This window comes from Hypanus sabinus, chromosome 8 (genome assembly GCF_030144855.1).
Source record: "Hypanus sabinus isolate sHypSab1 chromosome 8, sHypSab1.hap1, whole genome shotgun sequence".
Classification (NCBI taxonomy): Eukaryota; Metazoa; Chordata; class Chondrichthyes; order Myliobatiformes; family Dasyatidae; genus Hypanus; species Hypanus sabinus.
The window spans coordinates 51476780-51496687 of record NC_082713.1 but is presented as its reverse complement, the minus strand read 5'-3'; the positions used below and the strand labels follow the sequence as shown (position 1 = coordinate 51496687).

The following is a 19908-nucleotide window of genomic DNA, read 5'->3' as shown; positions in this document are numbered from 1 at the left end:
ACCAAAGCAAATATTAGGAACTAATACACGGTTTTATAGTACTGTAGTAGTATTGGCTGTGTTCTAATCTGTTCTGTATTTCATTTAAACAGTATTTTGACTTTTCAAAGTTCAAAGTACATTTATTATCAAAGTACGTGTACTGTATACAAGCTTGAGATTCAGGCAGTCACAAATCAAAGAAATCTAAAAGAACCCATTAAAAAAAAAACAACCATCAAGCATCCAATGTGCAAGAAAAAATTGTGCAAACAATAAAAGTAAGCAAATAACATTCCGAATGAAAGTTCACAAAAGTGAGGCCGCAGCCACAAAGCCAATCACAGGTGGTCCAGGAGCCCATTAATTGCAAGCCACGGCCTCAGCTCAGCGCAGAGGCATCTTAACCTGGAAGTTTAATTCCTCTATTTCCAAGAAACTTCAGCTACTTGGGGCAGCCACTTAACTGGGCCAAAATATACTGGTCCCGACGTGTCCCAATTAACCAGAACCCACTGTATTTACGTTCAGAAATAGATTTATTATCATCGACATAAGACTTGACATTTGTTGTTTCATGGCAGCAGTATGGTGCAAAGACAAGAAAAAACTAAGTTACAAAGAGTAAATAGTGCAAACAAACAAGGAATATTGAAATAGTGTCATGGGTTCCTGGATCATTCAGCAATCAGATGAAGGAGGGAGAGCTGTTCCTAAGTCTCAAGGCTCCTGATAGCGGTTACAAGGAGGAAGCTTATCTTGTATGATAGCGAGAGTCTTTAATGATGGATGCCCACTTCTTGTGACACTACCTTTTAAAGGTTTCCTCGATAGGAGTGGGGGCATGGGGAGGGTTGTGCCTGTGATGGTGTTGGCTTTGTCTATAACCCTCTGCAGATTTGTATTATGCTGTGCATTGCAGGGTCCATACTAGGTGCAATGCATCTGGTCAGAATGCCCACCATTCATACACCTATAGAAATTACAAGAGTATTTGGTGACATACCAAATCTCCTCGAGCTTCTAACAAAGAAGGCATGCCTTCTTAACAGTCACACCACTTAAATTTTTCGGCCTGTCTCCCCTTACCCTATCTACCATGACAGAAATGGGGCTGCCCCTAGTGGATTGTCACCCGAAAAATGAATAGAACAGTTCTAAATTGCATGTTACATTGTGAAAAGAAAGCCCAGTTTTCCTTAGTGTGCCTTCAGTACAGCCATTCATTGTTTTCAAAATGGGATACACTCCTGGAAAATATTTCATTAAAGCAATATTTTGTACAGTAAAGGCTAGACAAAATGCATTTTGGCCATTCCTGTGTCATAAAATATTAGTATTGTAAAGCAAAGACACACTTCAAAAAGTAAACAGGGTTATAGCAAGAACTCACAAAATGAATGTTTACTAATTATGAAATTACCATATGCATCCAGGGAAGCCCCATCCACCACTAGCTCCCTCTATAGGCAGCTGGCATCTGACACCAGACAGTGCAATCAAAATAGAAAGCATAATAGTTACAGACACAACATGCCACCACGTGGCTCGGTACAATTTCTGACACTTAAAATGAATGAACCTGTAGTTATAAACGCCTGTCAACTCGGACATTGCTGTGCATAGTCAGAAATGGGCTTAACCTTTCGATCTAAAGGAAAAGAAGCGCACAAAGGGCAGCATCCAAGTCAATAACATGCTAATTGCAGCGCAAGTATTAACTAATGCAGTGGTTCTCAACCTTTCTCTGCTCAAGGCCTACTTGTGGCTTACATCACTTACACTCTCCATATTCTTGTGCCGCACCCCCTCCTTCATAAGCAAACTTATGACCCATGCACAAACTCCTGTATTTTTTTACTTATGGCCTCTATGAAATCTGGCATGGCCAAATGGACCACATTGAGAACCACTGAGCTAGTAACGATCATTAAACAACAACTCAACCCCAGGTCAGAAGAAACTCTGCCACGTGCCAAACCAGAACTCTCACCTAATAATCACAAGAGATTCTGCAGATGCTGGGAATGCAGAGCATCACACACAATATACAGGAGGAACTCAGCAGGTCAGGCATCATCTCTGGAAAGGAACAGAGTTGGCATTTCAGGCAGAGACCCTTCAGCAGGACAATCATCGAACAGAATGTGTTCTGATGAAGGGTCTCGGCCTGAACATCAACTCTATTCCTTTCCATTGATGCTGCCTGATGCTGCAGTGACTAGTGGGGTACTGCAAGGCTCAGTGCTGGGACCCCAGTTGTTTACAATATATATTAATGATTTAGACGAGGAAATTAAATGCAGCATCTCCAAGTTTGCAGATGACATGAAGCTGGGCGGCGGTGTTAGCTGTGAGGAGGATGCTAAGAGGATGCAGGATGACTTGGATAGGTTAGGTGAGTGGGCAAATTCATGGCAGATGCAATTTAATGTGGATAAATGTGAGGTTATCCACTCTGGTTGCAAGAACAGGAAAACAGATTATTATCTGAATGGTGGCCGATTAGGAAAAGGGGAGATGCAACGAGACCTGAGTGTCATTGTACACCAGTCATTGAAGGTGGGCATGCAGGTACAGCAGGCGGTGAAAAAGGCAAATGGTATGTTGGCATTCATAGCAAAAGGATTTGAGTACAGGAGCAGGGAGATTCTACTACAGTTGTACAAGACCTTGGTGAGACCGCACCTAGAATATTGTGTGCAGTTTTGGTCCCCTAATCTGAGGAAAGACATTCTTGCCATAGAGGGAGTACAGAGAAGGTTCACCAGATTGATTCCTGGGATGGCAGAACTTTCATATGAAGAAAGATTGGATCGACTAGGCTTATACTCACTGGAATTTAGAAGATTGAGGGGGGATCTTATTGAAACGTATAAAATTCTAAAGGGATTAGACAGGCTAGATGCAGGAAGATTGTTCCCGATGTTGGGGAAGTCCAGAATGAGGGGTCACAGTTTAAGGATAAAGGGAAAGTCTTTTAGGACCAAGATGAGGAAAAACTTCTTCCCACAGAGAGTGGTGAATCTGTGGAATTCTCTGCCACAGGAAACAGTTGAGGCCGGTTCATTGGCTATATTTAAGAGGGAGTTAGATATGGCCCTTGTGGCTAAAGGGATCAGGGGGTCTGGAGAGAAAGCAGGTACAGGGTTCTGAGTTGGATGATCAGCCATGATCATACTGAATGGCGGTGCAGGCTCGAAGGGCCAAATGGCCTACTCCAGCACCTATTTTCTATGTTTCTATCTGCTGAGTTCCTTCAGCATTTTGTGTGTGCTATCTCACCTGATAAGCATTTTGTCAGTCAGACATCAATGTTAATATGTTGATTTAGGCTGCTGACACCATCAATTATTCCACATTGCTAAATGATACCCCATTCCTACTACATTGCATAAGGAAAGTTTTATACAAACAATGGGAGAATTTTAGAAGGAAGAAATCTAGGAGTCCATGTACATTATTTTTAAATATAGCATGGAACATTGAAAAGGCTGTTAAAATAGTTTATTAATAAAGCCAAGATTACAAATGCAAATAAGCAATGCTAAATAGTTGGCAGTAGGAAACAGTGGCTAGGACCCAGGCGGAAGTTGTAAGTTAACATCCTATCCCCTAGGCTGACATTTAATGCAATACAGAGGGAGTATCTTTTGGATGATACTTGTATGGAGCTCTCATCTACCCTTTCAGCTGGAAGTAAAAGACGCTGAAGTACTGATCAAAGAACACCAGGAGAGGGAATTACCCTCAGTGTTCTGGCCACTACCGATCTCGAATCATTCTCATGTAATACAGAATTGTAATGATAACCGGCCAATTAAGAAATTGGTCATTTTATCACTCTTCGTGACTATTTTTTTCACAATTTAGCTGCCAAGAGCCTTACACTGCACAGATAAATATGCTACAAATGCACTTAATTGGCAGTAATGTATTTTTTGGATAACATGCAATTGTACAAGTTTCTCTGAGATAAATTTAGATACAATAGCTTAGGTCAGATAACAGGTCTATGAAGTGCCTAAGTTTATGAGAATGTATCAGGGATGAATAACTTTTGATCAAATAAAATATTAGATCATGATGTTTAAAATTATAAAGGATTTCCTTGAAATAAACTTCCAAAGGCAAATATAATTAACCAGAAATGGTACTGAAATAAAAGTCCATGCATGATATACCTGTAATATATGACTTTATTAATAAACCCTTTTTAGCATCCTCGATATGTCATGTAACCACTTAAAATAAATATCCCCATTTGTTTGTTGGACTTCATTAGCTGATATGTTACAGGATAGGTGTACTGTATCATCTGACAGAGCAAAATGAGGTTAAAAAAAGCTAACTTTTTAATTGTTGAATCGAATTGAGATGTGCGCTATGTAACTTATGTATCCAACTTGTGAAATCAATCAACCCATAAAACACAAGCTCCAAGGTTCAGTGACTTAATAGTAGCTCTAACCTCTGTGAAATATTTAACATTTATTCATAAATACAGCCCTGTCAGATTACATTAAGGAAAAGGAAACTTAGTAATGGAGGCCACATACACTGCTAGAAGAACTCAGCAGGCCAGGCAGCATCTAAGAAAAGAGTACAGTCGATGATCCGTGCCAAAACTCTTCAGCAGGACACTCTGACATACAAGGGGTGATTGATAAGTTCATGGCCTAAGGTAGAAGGAGTCAATTTTAGAAAACCTAGCACATTTATTTTTCAACATCGTCCCCTCCTACATTTATGCACTTAGTCCAGCAGTCGTGGAGCATATGGATCTTGGACCTCCAGAAAGTGTCCACAGCAGGGGTGATTGATAGGTTCGTGGCCTAAGGTAGAAGGAGATGAGTGATACAGCTCTCGTTACATGCACATGCAGGTCAACTCGAGTGATTATGCAGAAAGTTTGAAGTTAATAACTCATCTCCTTCTACCTTAGGCCATGAACTTATCAATTACTCCTCGTACTTTGGCCCAAAACGTCAACGGTACTCTTTTCCTAGATGCTGCCTGGCCTGCTGAGTTCCTCCAGCATTGTGTGTGTGTGTGTGTGTGTGTGTGTGTGTTCTTTGGATTTCCAACAATAGATTTTCTCTTAATAATGGAGGATTTTTTTTATAGAAAATAGGCAAGATTCCTAAATAGAGTAAAATAATAAGAGTACTAGAGACTTATTTACCACTCAGAGAATGATGCGCTCCAAACCTACTCGTCTTAAAGACGAGGATCAACACTCCCTTATATTATTTTTACAAAAGTAACCAGAAAACTTGACGTCTCAAAGGTCAATGAAAAAGAGTGCTGGAAAGTTAGATGAATTTAAATAGCCCTTTATCTGGCTTGTACTGAAATAATGAGCTGGAATTCCCCAATCAGTACCATCATTTTTTATGAGGCTATGTAGCTTTAAAGGAAAAAGCCAATAGAGAAAAAAACTGTTATAATCTGTAATGATGTTGGTGGTGGCAGAGGGGTGTTAATAATTACCAACAACTTTCAAATGGCTACCTGATAAATGGTTAGAAAATTCCACCGCTATTTTCCCCTCCCCTCCTTTTGTTTTAAGTAGATCAAAGGCATGATTTTCTTCACGACTCCCTATCCACTCTTCCAGTTCACCAACCCACACCCTGCTTCATGGCACTTTATGCAACACCAGTCCTTTTAGACGTTTCCTATTCCGCCATACAGGAATCCAAATAATGATGTTTCATTTGTAGAGATGCACCTAAATCTCTTTTAAACCTACGGGTGGTGTATTGAGTGTTCTCAATGCAGTCTTCTCAGCACTAGATAAACAAAGTGTCGGCTTGGTGATAGGTTTGTAGAAAAACCTCCATTCCGTCGGGTGTAACCCTGAGCTTTTGGCTGCTACTTTAATTCCCTATCACACCTCCTCTGATTTGTCTATGGCCTCCTGTACTGTTGCAATGAGAGCCAAAACAAGCTTGAGAAACACCTCATTTACCGTCTGGTCACAATTAAACCTTCTGACTCAGCACTGAAGTTTCCAGCTTTTAAGTTACTCGCTCTTCTTTTTTGACCAATTCAGCCTGACATCCATCTATGATTTTTCAAACATTGGTGCAGCCTCCCAGTCCTGCTTTAGAAATAATAAATAGAGGCAAACCATCATTATCGAATCATGAATTCTCCTTCAATCAAGACGCAAGAGACTGCAGATGCTGGAATCCGGGGTAAAAGAAAACAAATTGCTGAAGGAGCTCAACGTGCTGAGCCGCATCCATGAAGGAATAGGAACGGTTGACATTTCGGGTCAATATCTGTATCAGGCTTGAGAGCAGAGAGGGAAGATAGCTGACATAAAGAGGAGAGGGTGACAGTTGAGACAGGGACCAATATGTGATTAATGGACCAAGGAAGGGTGATTTGGTAATCCGTTTGACCTCACCCTTTTTTAGAACAAAGAACAGTACAGCACTGGATAGGCCATTTCAACCATGATGTTTTGCTGAGCTTGAAGCCAACTTACACTAAATATCATCCTCTCGCTGTGTATATTCATAACTCTTCTTAATAATGTGTCTATCCAAAAGCCTGTTAAACTCCAACAAACTACTTGTTTCCACTGCTACCATTGGGAACGTATTCAAAGCTTCTATTATCTGTGTAAAAAACTTGCCCCCTCCCCAACTTTAAAAGTATGTTCTCTGGTGTTTGACCTTTCTATCCTGGGGAAAAGATTCTGATAGTCCATCCTATCTACGCCTTTCAAAATCCTTTATCAGGTCTATTCTGTAGGGACAACAACTCAAGTTTGTCTAACCTTTCCTAATAGCTCACTCCCTCTAATCCAGGCACTATCCTACAACCTCTTCTGCTCCATCTCCACATCCTTGCTATAATTGGCGGGCCAGAACTGCATTCAATACTCCAACTGCAGTCTGACTCCAACTGCGGTCTGACTGAAGTTTTATATAGTTACAAGCTTACTCTTTAGTCAACATCCCCATCAATCAAGGCAAGCTTGCCATATGTCTTCTTTGCCACCTTATCACTTGCATTACGCACCTGGACCCCAAGATCCCTCTGTACCTCAACACCACTAAGGTGTACAACATTAACTTTATACTTTCTCCTTTTATTTGACCTTCCAAAGTGCAACGTTGCACACTTGCCTGGATTAAACTCCATCTGTCACTTCTCTGCCCATATCTGTAACTGATCCACATCCCACTGTATTCAATAGTCCTTTACACGGTCCGCAACGTTATTTTGTTCAACCCAACGCTTTTTCAACTTTTCTGTTACTAAAAACTACCTTGTTTTCTCTCATTTCCAGCTTTGAAAAGTGTCATCAGCCTGAAACATGAACTCAGTTTCTCATTCCAGCTGCCTAACCTATCAAGTGTTTACACCATTTTCTGGTTTTGTGTTAATTGGAATAGCTTTTCCAACAACTGCTACAGATATTTTGAGACAGCTGGCTTCCTTTTGCACTGTATCATTCTGTAATCCTAAGACAATCTCCAAAAGTAACATAAAGTAAAGATTTTTATTCCTCATGTATATGAAGGATGCAAGTAATAAAGCCAATTCAATTCAAGCTTGCACACAGCAAACTCAAAAACCATATCACTTTACTTTGATTCCACTGTTTTAGCTTTATAGTTCAACATTCTGCTTGTTGACCATCAACTAGATCAAATTGCCCCATTTTAATTTTACTATTTACAATTTTACCTTCAAATGTACATTATTTGCACTTAGACCACAGGACCATTAGATGATAAGAAACAGGAGTGGAATGAGGCTATTCAGCCCATCAAGTCTGCTGTGCCATTCCATCATGGCTGATTTACTAGCTCTCTCAACCCCATTCTCCCATCACCTCCCCATAACCTTTAATCCCTTACTAATTGACAACCAATCAACCTCTGCTTTAAATACTCCCAATGACCTCCACAGCTGCCTATGGCAATGAATTCCACTGATTCACCACCCTCTGGCTAATGAATTTCCTCCCCATCTCTGTTCTAAAGGGGCATCCTTTTATTCTGAAGCTGTGCCCTCTAGTTAGAATGGGAATGGGATGTGGAATTAAAATGTGTGGCCACTGGGAGATCCAATCACATCCCATTCCCATTCTGATATGTCTATCCATGGCCTCCTCTATTGTCAAAATAAATCCAAACTCAGGTTGGAGGAACAACATTTTATATACCGGCTGGGTAGCCTCCAACCTGATGGCATTGACTTCTCTAACTTCTGTTAATGCCCCTCCTCCCCTTCTTACCCCATCCCTGACATATTTAGTTGTTTGCCTGTTCTCCATCTCCCTCTGGTGTTCCCCCCCTCCCCCTTTCTTTCTCCTGAGGCCTCCCGTCCCATGATCCTTTCCCTTCTCCAGCTCGGTTTCACTTTCACCAATCACCTTTCCAGCTCTTAGCTTCATCCCACCCCCTCCGGTCTTCTCCTATCATTTCGTATTTCCCCCTCCCCACCACTACTTTCAAATCTCTTACTATCTTTCCTTTTGGTTAGCCCTGACGAAGGGTCTCGGCCCGAAACGTCGACAGCGCTTCTCCCTATAGATGCTGCCTGGCCTATTGTGTTCCACCAGCATTTTGTGAATGTTAAAATTATCACTGCTTTAGACTGAAGACCAAAGTAATGCATTACTAGCTGCAAGAGTTCAATGCAAAAAAAGCACTGCAAGTTTGCAATTTTGATATACCAGCACCTACCAGACAAATGCAAATTCAACTAGTAACACGACGAAACATATTTGTCTTTTGATAGAGTGGAAAGGCTTTGGCTTTACAGGCAGAGGCACAGATAAGAAGAGGTAAGCCATTTTTTATTACAAAGCAGTCAGAATGGAATGCTCCTCTCATTAAATGTGGGAGTTCAGGACTACCAACGGTTCCCTGATGACTACTTCTATGGAAAGTGCACCCAGTTTCAGCTCCTGACTGACCGGATCTAGCAGTTGGATGTACTTGGCATCATCTGGGAAGCTGAAGACATTCTAGATGTGACTTTTGAAGAGGTGGTCACACCCAGAGTCCAGGCTTTGGACAGGAGATGGGCAACCACCAGGACAGGCAAGGAGATTAGGAAGTCAGTGTAGAGTTTCCCTGTGGCCATTCCTCTCAACAACAAGTACACCTCTTTAGATACTGCCAGAGAGGATGACCCATTGGAGCACAGCAGCAGTTGCCAGGCCGTTGGCACTGTGCCCGGCTCGGAGGCTCAACAGGGAAGGATAAAGTCAGGTAGTGCGGTATTTACAGGGGCCTTGATTATTAGGGGGACAGAAAGGAGATTCTGTGGCCATAGAAGAGACACTAGGATGGTGTGTTACCTCCCAGGTGCTAGGGTCCAGGATGTATCAGTGACCCAATTGAAACCTATCAAATGGTGAAAGGCCTTGATAGAGTGGATTTGGAGAGGATGTTTCCTATGGTGGGGAGTCCTAAGACCAGAGGACAGAGCCTCAGAATAGAGGGGCAACCTTTTAGAATGGAGATGGGGAGTTATTTCTTTAGCCAGAGAGTGTTGAATCTGTGAAATTCTTTGCCACAGGCAGTATGGAGGCCAAGTGTTTATTTACATTTAAGGTAGAGGTTGATAGATTCTTGATTGGTAAGGGCATGAAGGGATACAGGGAGAAGACAGGATATTGGGGCTGAGAGGAAAATCGGATCAGCCATGATGAAATGGCAGAGGAAACTCAATAGGTCAAAAAGCCTAATTCTGCCCCTATATCTTACGTCTTGTACTCTCAAGGGAAAGGGTGAACAGCCAGAAGTCATGGTGCATTTGGCACCAATGACATAGGCAGAGAAGGGGAAGAGGTCCTACGTAGTGAGTATCTAGAATTAGGGAAGAGCCTAATGAGAAGCACCTCCAAGGTGGTAACCTCTGGATTATTCCCAGTGCCATGGGTTACTGCAGGTAAAAATGGAATAATAGCAAGGAGGAATGAGTGGCTGAGGAGATGGTGCAAGGGACAAGGTTTTAAGTTCTTGGGGAAGGGAGTGACTTGTACAAGAGGGATAGGTTGCTTCTGAACTGGAGGGGAACCAATATCCTGGCAGGGAAATTTGCTAATGCTACTCAGGAGGGTTTAAACTAGTCTGACTATAAGACCTTGAGACCATAAGAGATAGGAGCAGAATTAGGCCATTTGGCCCATTGAGTCTACTCCACCATTTCATCATGGCTGATCCATTTTTCCTCTCAGCCCCAATCTCCTGCCGTCTCCCTGTATACCTTCATGCCCTGACCAATCTAGAATCTATCAATTTCTGCTTTAAATTTACATAAAGACTTGGCCTCCATACTGCCTGTGGTAAAGAATTCCACAGATTCAACACTCATTGGCTGAAGAAATTTCTTCTTATCATTCTAAAAAGGCACCCCTCTATTCTGAGGCTATGTCCTCTGGTCTTAAAACACTCCCACCATAGCAAACAACCTCTCCACATCCACTCTTTCAAGGCCTTTCACCATTTGATAGATTTTAATTAGGTCACCCCTTATTCTTCTGAATTCCAGAGAATACAGGTCCAGAACCATCAAACGCTCTTCATATGATAAGTTATTTAAACCTGGACAACACACACAAAATGCTGGTGGAACACAGCAGGCCAGGCAGCATCTATAGGGAGAAGCACTGTTGACATTTCGGGCCGAGACCCTTCATCAGGACTAACTGAAAGGAAAGATACTAAGAGATTTGAAAGTAGGAGAGGAAGGGGGAAATGCGAAATGATAGAAGACTGGAGGGGGTGGGATGAAGCTAAGAGCTGGAAAGGTGATTGGCAAAAGTGATACAGAGCTGGAGAAGGGATCATGGAATCATTTTTGTGAACCTCATTTGAACCTTCACTAGTTTCAGCACATCCTTTCTAAGAAAGGGACCCAAAACTGCTTACATTACTCAAAGTCAGGACTCACCAGTGCTTTTTAAAGTCTTAATGTTACGTCTTTGCTTTTATATTCTAGTCCTCTTGAAAAGAATGCTAACATTGCATTTGCTTTTCTCACAGACTCAACCTGCAAATTAACCTTTAGGGAATCCTGCACTCAACTCCCAAGTCCTCTTGCGCCTCAGATTTTTGTATTTTCTCGCTAGTTAGTAAATAGTCAACCTTTTCATTTATTCTACCAAACTGCATGACCATACACTTCCAGACACTATATTCCACCTGCCACTTCTTTGCCCATTTTCCTAATCTGACTAAGTCCTTTTGTAGCCCCTCTACTTCCGCAAAACTAACTGCCCTTCACCTATTTTCGTATCGTCTGCAAACTTTGCAACAGTCATCAATTCTATTATCCAAATTATTGACATAAAACATAAAAAGAATCTACCTCAACACAGACCCCTATGGAACACCACCAGCCACCAGCAGCAAACCAGAAAAGGCTCCCTTTATTCCCACTCTTTACTTCCTGCCAATCAGCCATTGCTTTATCCATGCTAGAACCTTTCCTGTAATACCATAGACTCATGGCTTGTTAAGCAGCCTCATTTGTGGCACCTTGTCAAATGCCTTCTGAAAATCCTAATACTCAACATCAATCGATTCTCCTTGTCATTTCTTCCAAGAATTCCAACAGATTTGTCAGGCAAGATTTTTCCTTGAGGAAACCATATTGACTATGACCTATTTTATCATGTGCCTCCAAATACCCTAAAACCATATCCTTATAATCGACTCCAACATCAATTCTAACACCTTCCCAACTACTGAGGTCAGACTAACTGGCCTATAATTTTCTTTTATCTGCATCTCCTTTCTTGAAGAGTGGAGTGACATTTGCAATTTTCCAGTCTTCTGGAACCATGTCAGAAACTAGTGATTCTTGAAAGCTAATTACGGAAATCTCCATGATCTCTTCAGCCACCTCTTTCAGAACACTGGGGTGTACACCATCTGGTCCAGGTGACTTATCTACTTTCAGACCTCTGTTTCCCAAAGAACCTTCTCCCTAGTAATTGTAACTTCATACACTTCATGACCCCTGACACCTGGAAATTCCATTATACTGCTAGTGTATTTCACTGTGAAGACTGATGTAAGATACCTATTCGGTTCATCTGCTATTTCCTTGTCCCCTATTACATCTCCAGCATCATTTTTCAGTGGTCCAATATCCACTCTCAACTCTTTTATACTTCATGTATCTGAAAAAACTTTTGGTATCCTCTTTAATATTACTGCCTAGCTTATTTTTGTATGCCATCTTTACCTTCTTAATGACTTTTTAGTTGCCTTCTGTTGATTTAAGTGCTTCCCAGTCCTCTAACTTTCCACTAATTTTTGCTCTATTATATGCCATCTCTTTTATGTTGGCTTTGACTTCTCTTGATAGCCACAGTTATGTCATCTTCCCTTTAGAATACATCTTCCTCTTTAAGATGTATCTGTCCTGTGCCTTCTGAAGCAGAACAGCAGGTCAGTAAGTGAAGGATCGGCAGGAAGGTAGATGTCAGGGAAAGCATTGAAAGGCAAAATCAAAATAACAGGTATGATGGGTCAGATAGTTTGAAGTGTGGGTATTTTAATGCTAAGCATATTACAGGAAAAGATAATGAAAGTTTTAGGAGAGATATAGAGAAGGAGGTAAAAGGGAGTGGGGGAGTTGCACTACTAATTAGACCATAAGATGATAAGATATAGGAGCAGAATTAGGCCATTTGGCCTACTGAGTCTGCTCGGCCTTTCAATCATGGCTTTCTTTTCTCCTCCTCAACCCCATTTCCCGGCCTCCCCGTAACCTTTGATGCCATGTCCAATCAAGAACCTATCAACCTCTGCCTTAAATACACCCAACAACCTGGCCTCCACAGCTGCACTTGGCAACAAATTCCACAAATTCACCACCCTCTGGCTACAGAAATTTCTCAGTATCACAGCTGCACTCAGGGGAGACATAATGGAGGGTTCAGACACTGAGTCCATTTGGATAGAACTCAGGAATAGGCAGGGTGCAATGACACCAATGGGTTTGATCTACAGAGCCTCCGCAACCCCCCCCCCCCCCCATTGCCACCGGGATACTGAATAACAGATATGTAAACAGATTAAGGAAATGTGTAAAATTAATAGGGTTGTTGTCATGGGGGATTTCAATTTCCCCAATATAAACTGGGACCTTCTTAGTTTAGATGGGGTTTAGAAGGGGCAGAATTTGTTAAGTGTATCCAGGAAGGTTTCTTAAATCAATATGTGGATGAGGCACTGTACTGGACCTGGTGTTGGGTAATGAGCCTGGCCAGGTGACTGACCTTTCAGCAGATGAGCAGTTAGGAAACAGTGACCACGACTCCTTAATTTTCAGGATAGCTACAGATAATGATAGGCATGGTTCTTGCGGGAGACGCTTAAATTGGAGCAGGGAAAACTACGAAAGCATCAGGCAGGAATTAAAAAGAGTTGATTGGGAACGCCTTTTTTTTTTCTGGCAAGTCCAAATCAGACATGTGGAGGGTGTTTCAGGATCAATAGCACAGAGCACAGGAAAGGTATGTTCCTGTTAGAATGAAGGACAAGGGTGGAAAGATTAGAGAACCTTGGATGTTCAGAGAGGTGATGAATTTAGTCATGAAGAAAAAGGAAAAGTATGTAAGCTTCAGAAGTTGGGATCAAATGGAGCACAAGAGAATTATAAAGAGGCCAGAAAAGAACTAAAGAAGGGAATTAGGAAAGCCAGGAGGGGCCATGATAAGTCCTTGGCAAATAGGATCAAGGTGAATCCCAAGACATTTTAAACACAAACTTAGAGCAAGAGGATAACTAACGTGAGGGTAGGACCACTCTGGGATAAAGAGGGAACATTTGCTTGGAAGCAGAGAATGTGAACGAGGTACTTAATGAGCACTTTGCTTCAGTATTTACCAAGAAGTGGGACCGGGAGGACAGGGAGATTAGTGCTAAGTGTATAAATATGTTAGGGCATTTAGAGGTCAAGGAGGAGCAAGTGTTGGGCTTCCAAATGAATATTAAGGTGGACAAGTCCCCAGAGCCTGACGGGATTTACCCCAGATATTTGAAGGAGGCAAGAGATTAGACTGTTGGGGGCTTTGACCAGTATCTTCATGTATTCTCTAGGGACAGGTGAGGTCCCAGAGGACTGGCGGGTGACTAATGTTCTGCGTCTATTTAAGAAGGGAACAATGAAAATCCTGGGAACTACAGACTGGTGAGTCTCACATCAGTTGTAGGGAAATTGTTGGAGAAGATTCTTATGGATAGGATATATGGGCATTTGGAAACCCATGACCTAATCCAGAAGAGTCAGCATGGCTTTGTGTGGGGCAGATTGTGTCTTACCAACTTCACTGAGTTTTTTTGACAAGGCAACGAGAGAGATTGATGAGGGTAGGGCAGTGGATGTTGTCATAATGGATTTTAGTAAGGCATTTAACTAAGTCCTTCCAGCAGATTAAAATGCATACGGTCTGCGGCAAGTTGACTGTCTGGATTTAGAACTGGCTTGTACTTAGAAGACAGAAGGTAGTGGACTTACTTGAGCTAGAGATCTGTAATTAGTGGTGTTCTACAGGGATCTGTGCTGGGACCTCTGCTGTTTGTGCTGCAGGCCACATCTGGAGTATTGCATACAATTCTGGTCACTCCACTATAGGAAGGATGTTGAGGCTTTGGAGAGAGTGCAGAAGAAGTTTACTAGTACACTGCCTGGTTTAGAGGGCTCTGCTATCCAGAGAGGCTGGACAAATTCAGGTCGTTTCTTTGGAATGGTGGAGGCTGAAGGGCGATCAGATAAGAGGTTATGAGAGACGTAGATAGATTAGAGAGTGAGTAGTGTTTTCCCCAAGGTAGAAATGTCTAATACTTGAGAGTATGCATTGAAGGTGAGAGGGGGTAGGTTCAAAGGGGATGTGAGGGGTAAGTTTTTTCCTCAGAGAGTGGTGGATGCCTGAAATGGCCTGCCTGGTGTGGTGGCAGAGGCAAATACATCAGAGGCTTTTAAGAGACATTTAGATATGCACAACGGCGGGGGGGGGGGATATGGACATTGTGTAGGTAGGGGGGATTTTTGGAAGGGGGTTGATTTACTTTTTGCCTGGTTCGGCACAACAATGTGTGCCAAAGGGCCTGTTCCTGTTCTGTTCTCTGTTCGATGAAATTCAGCCTTATGTATTTAGAATGTAACTAGAATATTCTTGATGTCTAAACATTCACAGCCTCAAGGGTAAAAAAAAGTCATAAATTTACAATTCTTGGAATGAAGAAAATCTAGACACTCCAAAACTTATTTTACCAATGCACCTCCAAAATCTTACTTCCGGGTGCCCATCAGAATAAGTGTGAGGGAGAAAGAAAATACTCTTTAAAAAAAAACAAATGAATTTCCCCAAATAGCGATTAAGTGTCCTGAAATGTGAACAGAACTGTTTGACTCTCAAAACATTCTGATGCAATTTTCAACAGCACAGAATTATTTAGTTTTGTAATTTCATGGACAAATTTCCAGCTTTATGTTTCATCTCCTAAAATACAATGAAAAAAGGGAAGACCAACCTGAACCATAACAACAATGTTCATGTATTTCCGAGATTCAAAAGCTTTCATAGTGTATGTTGCAGACAACTTCACAGAAACAGGGCCCTCTATTGTCTGATTTAAATTTGCAGGCAGTAAGGCTGTACTTGTACATACGCACATACTTAGCACACTAACCGTACCAGCAGTTGTTATGTTTATCTTCTAGACTCGGTGTTCTCAATCATCCTATTTCAAACTGTCTTAGTTAAATAAATTGTGAAAATCATTAGCATTGCTGGCTGCATGGTACAGAAGCAAATCCTACTTTCAAAAGCCCCTTCAAAATTTACCCCTTAGTACTAACATTTTGTGGCTTTGATCACCACTTTCAACTTCTCCTTTTCGAGTTTCATTTAGTGCCTGTCCCGTCAGCCACATAATCCATTCTGTCAAATACTGCTATGTGAAAATTTCAATGTAAAAGCATGCAGTGGCTATGGATAACTACATTTCATCATTGGTTATTCCTCATGAATGGTCGTGAAGTCGAAAGTGCCTAACTTACCCATCTGCCAGACAAATGTTAGGGGCAATCACAGAGATTTCTGTGGCCCAGACCTTCAGGTGATTCAAGAACTGTATGATAATAGCACGAAACATCTGACAATACTATTAAGGGGCACAGATAAAGGGGCTTCTTGATCCACTTAAGATGCAAATCAGAGGCAGTTGATTTTGAATAACATAAGCATGAGCAAAATTCTACAAACAAGTTTAAATGCTTATTACAAACAAGATCAATATCAAAACAATGACTGCATTTGCCAATGGAAAAAGTAATCAAAATCCAGTCACTACTACATGTAAAGATCAAAGAACTATCTACCTGTGCAACCACTTTCAATAAATTATGGGCATGTATTCCCAGATCCCTTTGTTCTACCGCACTTCTCAGTGCCCTACCGTTCACTGTGTAAGACCTATGCGGAATGGTCCTACCAAAGTGCAACACCTCGCATTAAATTCCAACTGCCATTTTTCAAGCAAGTCCAGATCCCGTTGCATGCTCTGATAGTCTTCCCCGCTTCGCTGTCCATTACACCCCCAATCTTGGTCTCATCCACAAATCAACTGATTCAGTTAACCACATTACCATCCAGATCATTGATCCAGATGACAAACAACAATGGACCCAGCATCAAACTTTGTGGCACGCCACTAGTCACAGGCCACCAGTCAGAGGGGCAAACTTTTACTACCATTCTCTGGGGTTTCTTCCACAAAGCCAATGTCAAAACCAGTTTACTGCCTCATCCTGAAGCTTCCTGACCAACCTCCCATGCCAGACCTTGTCAAAGATCATCAAAATCTTTCAGCAAACAACTACACTTACACTTATAACCTGCCTTAAAATGTTGACTCACCCATATTGGTAAAGAGAGTGAAAAATAACTTTGTTTTGATCTTTGTCCATTTTTGTTGGGAAAAGTGCATATCTGCGTGCGTTGAGAACAGAATAAAACTCAGCTGGAACACAGCCGAAATCCGTTTTTTAACCTACTAACAGGTGCACCATGCTTGATTTGCACCCGTCATCTTTTAAAACTTCCAAAGATTCAAGTACACATTTGATATTCCTGTTTAATGAAGCAGTGTTGCAGCAAAATGGGATGTGCTTGACAAATAGTATGCTGAAACACTATGATGGAAAACCAGGGTAATACCTAACAAACTCAGCAAAGCAAGGGGAAAAAGTTACAGAACAAAAAAAAACACTAAACAAACTCTGAATGAAAACTACCATATCTAGGCGTAGCATCTGAGCTACACCTGCAAGATAGTTGACAGATCAGGAGAGAAACAGAGTTAATATTTCAGGTCGGAGAAAGGTCACCAATATGAAACATTAACTCTGTTTCTCTCTCCACAGGTGTTACTTGACATGCCGAGTATTTTCAGCATTTACTATTCTGATTTCAGATTTCTACTATTTTGTGTTTTAATATAAAAATGTATTTATTTTACTCATGCATAGAAGTAAGATTTCAGTTTGGGCAGGGCAGAAAAATCATAGAACTTGGTCAATCACAAACAAGAGAAAAATCTGCAGATTCTGGAAATCCAAGCCACACACACAAAACGCTGGAGGAGCTCAGCAGGACAGGCAGCGTCTATGGTAAAGAGTAACAGTCCATGTTCCGGGCCAAGTCCCTTCACCTGGACTAGAGGACAAAAAAGGGTGAGGAGTCAAGACTTAGAAGGTGGGGAGGGGACGAAGAAACACAAGGTGATAGGTGAAACCAGGAGGGTTGAAGTAAAGAAATGGGAAGTTGATTGGTGAAAGAGATACAGGGCTGGAGGCAGAGGCCATGGAAGAGAGAAAAGCGGGAGGAGCAGCAGAGGGAGGCGATGGGCAGGAAAGGAGATAAGATGAGAGAGGGAAATTGAATGGAGAATGCTGAAGGGAGAGTGCATTGCTGGAAGTTCGAGAAATCGATGTCATGCCATCAGTCAGAGGCTACCCACATAGAATATAAAGTGTTGCTCCTCCAAACTGAGTGTGGCCTCATTGCAACAGTAGAAGGAGGCCATTGACTGACATGTCAGAATGGGAATGGGAAATGGAATTAAAACGTGTGGCCACTGGGAGAACCCACTTTTTCTGGTGGATGGAGCATAGATGTTCAGCAAAGTGGTCTCCCAATCTACATTAGAACTGTTCAACTACATCCATAGTTATAGAATCACTGAAAAGTACAGCATAGGAACAGGCCCTTGGGCACATGAAGTCCATGCCCCGACAAAGGGTCTCAGCCCAAAATGTCGACAGTGCTTCTTCCTTTAGATGCTGCCTGGCCTGCTGTGTTCCACCAGCATTTTGTGTGTGTTGCTTGAAGTCCATGCCTAACCACTTAAACTTAAACAGTCTCATGCATCTGGACCTTAGTCCTCCATACCTCTTCCATCCATGTATGTGTCCATAATTCTCTTAAACGTTACAATCGAGCTTGCATGCACCACTTGCACTGGTAGCTCATTCCACACCCTCACAACCCTCTGAAAATGCATTTATCCTATCTATATTCCCTCATAATTTTGAATACCTCTATCAAATCTCTCTCCAATCTTCCATGTTCAAAGGAATAAAGCCCTAACCTATTCAATCTTTCCTCCAGTCCTGGCAAAATCCTTGTAAATTTTCTCCGTACTCTTTCAAACTTATTTCCTTTTTCCCTGTAAGAAGGTGACCAAAACTGCATATAATATTCCAAATTAGGCCTCACCAACATCTTATACAAACTCAACAAAACATCCCATCTCGTGTACTCAATACTTTGATTTATGAAAGCCAATGTGCCAAAAAGCTTTTTTTACAACCTAATCGACCCGTGCAGCCATTTTCAATGAATTACGGATCTGTATTCCCAGATCCCATTGTCTACCACACTCCTCAGTACCCTACAAATCACTGTGCAACACCTATGCTGAAACGTCCTACCTAAGTACCACACCTCACACTTGTCTGCATTAAATTCCATCTGCCATTTTTCAAGCTATTCCAGATCTTGCTGCATGCTCTGATGGACTTCCCTCGCTTCACTGTCCATTACACCCCACAAACTTGGTCTTATCCACAAATTAGCTGATCCAGTTAACCACATTACCATCCAGATCATTGATCTAGATGACAAATAATAATGGATCCAGCATTGATCCCTGTGGCACTCCACTAGTCAAAGGCCTCCAGTCAGAGAGGCAACCATTTACTACTACTCTCTGTCTTCACCCACAAGGCCAATGTTTAATCCAGCTTACGACCTCATTTTGAATGCCAAGCAACTGAACTTTCCTGACCAACCTCCCATGCAAAACTTTGTCAATTACCTTGCCTCCACATAAACACTGCCTTTATCTTTCCTCTGATTGGTTCTCCACCTGGCACCTCTAGCCCTTCCCCCTCCCCTATCTCTATTACTGGGCTTCGGCCCTCTCTCCCCCCCCCCCCCCCCCCATTCCTGATTAAGGGTCTCGGCCCGAAACGTTGGCTACTCTTTTCTCACAGATGCTGCCTGACCTGCTGAATTCTTCCAGCGTTGTGTACGTATTCTTTGATCCACAGCATCTGCATTTGTATTTTTGTGCTTTCTGATACCAAATTTGGCCTTTCTCCAAAATGGCATCTCAGTCCGAAGACCAGACGCTATTTTCTTTGAAACTAATGGCACTGTGATCACTAAAGGCAAAGTGTTCCCCGACACAAACTTGTCACCTGCCCTGTCTCATTCCCTAATAGCAGAACAAGTATCGCACACTCTCTCACTGGGACTTCTATGTACTGACGAAGGAAACTTTCCTGAACACATCTGACGAATTCTATCCCATCTAGTCTTTTTATAGTATGGGAGTCCCAGTTAATATGTGGAAGGTTAAAAACCAC

At 41.9% G+C, this 19908-nt stretch overlaps 1 protein-coding gene across 3 annotated transcripts in view; it reads right to left on the bottom strand.

Moving 5' to 3' along the window:
* bcorl1 (BCL6 corepressor-like 1) overlaps positions 1 to 19908 on the bottom strand; it is a 212139-nt gene that overhangs the window by 129498 nt on the left and 62733 nt on the right. Inside the window, exon 1 of one of the 3 annotated variants that reach the window (XM_059977161.1) lies at positions 14491 to 14508. The exons of the other annotated variants lie outside the window; for them this stretch is intronic. The gene's annotated coding sequence lies outside the window, so the exon portion shown is untranslated. Of the gene's footprint in view, positions 1 to 14490; positions 14509 to 19908 lie in introns of those variants that run through there. 3 annotated transcript variants of the gene reach the window in all.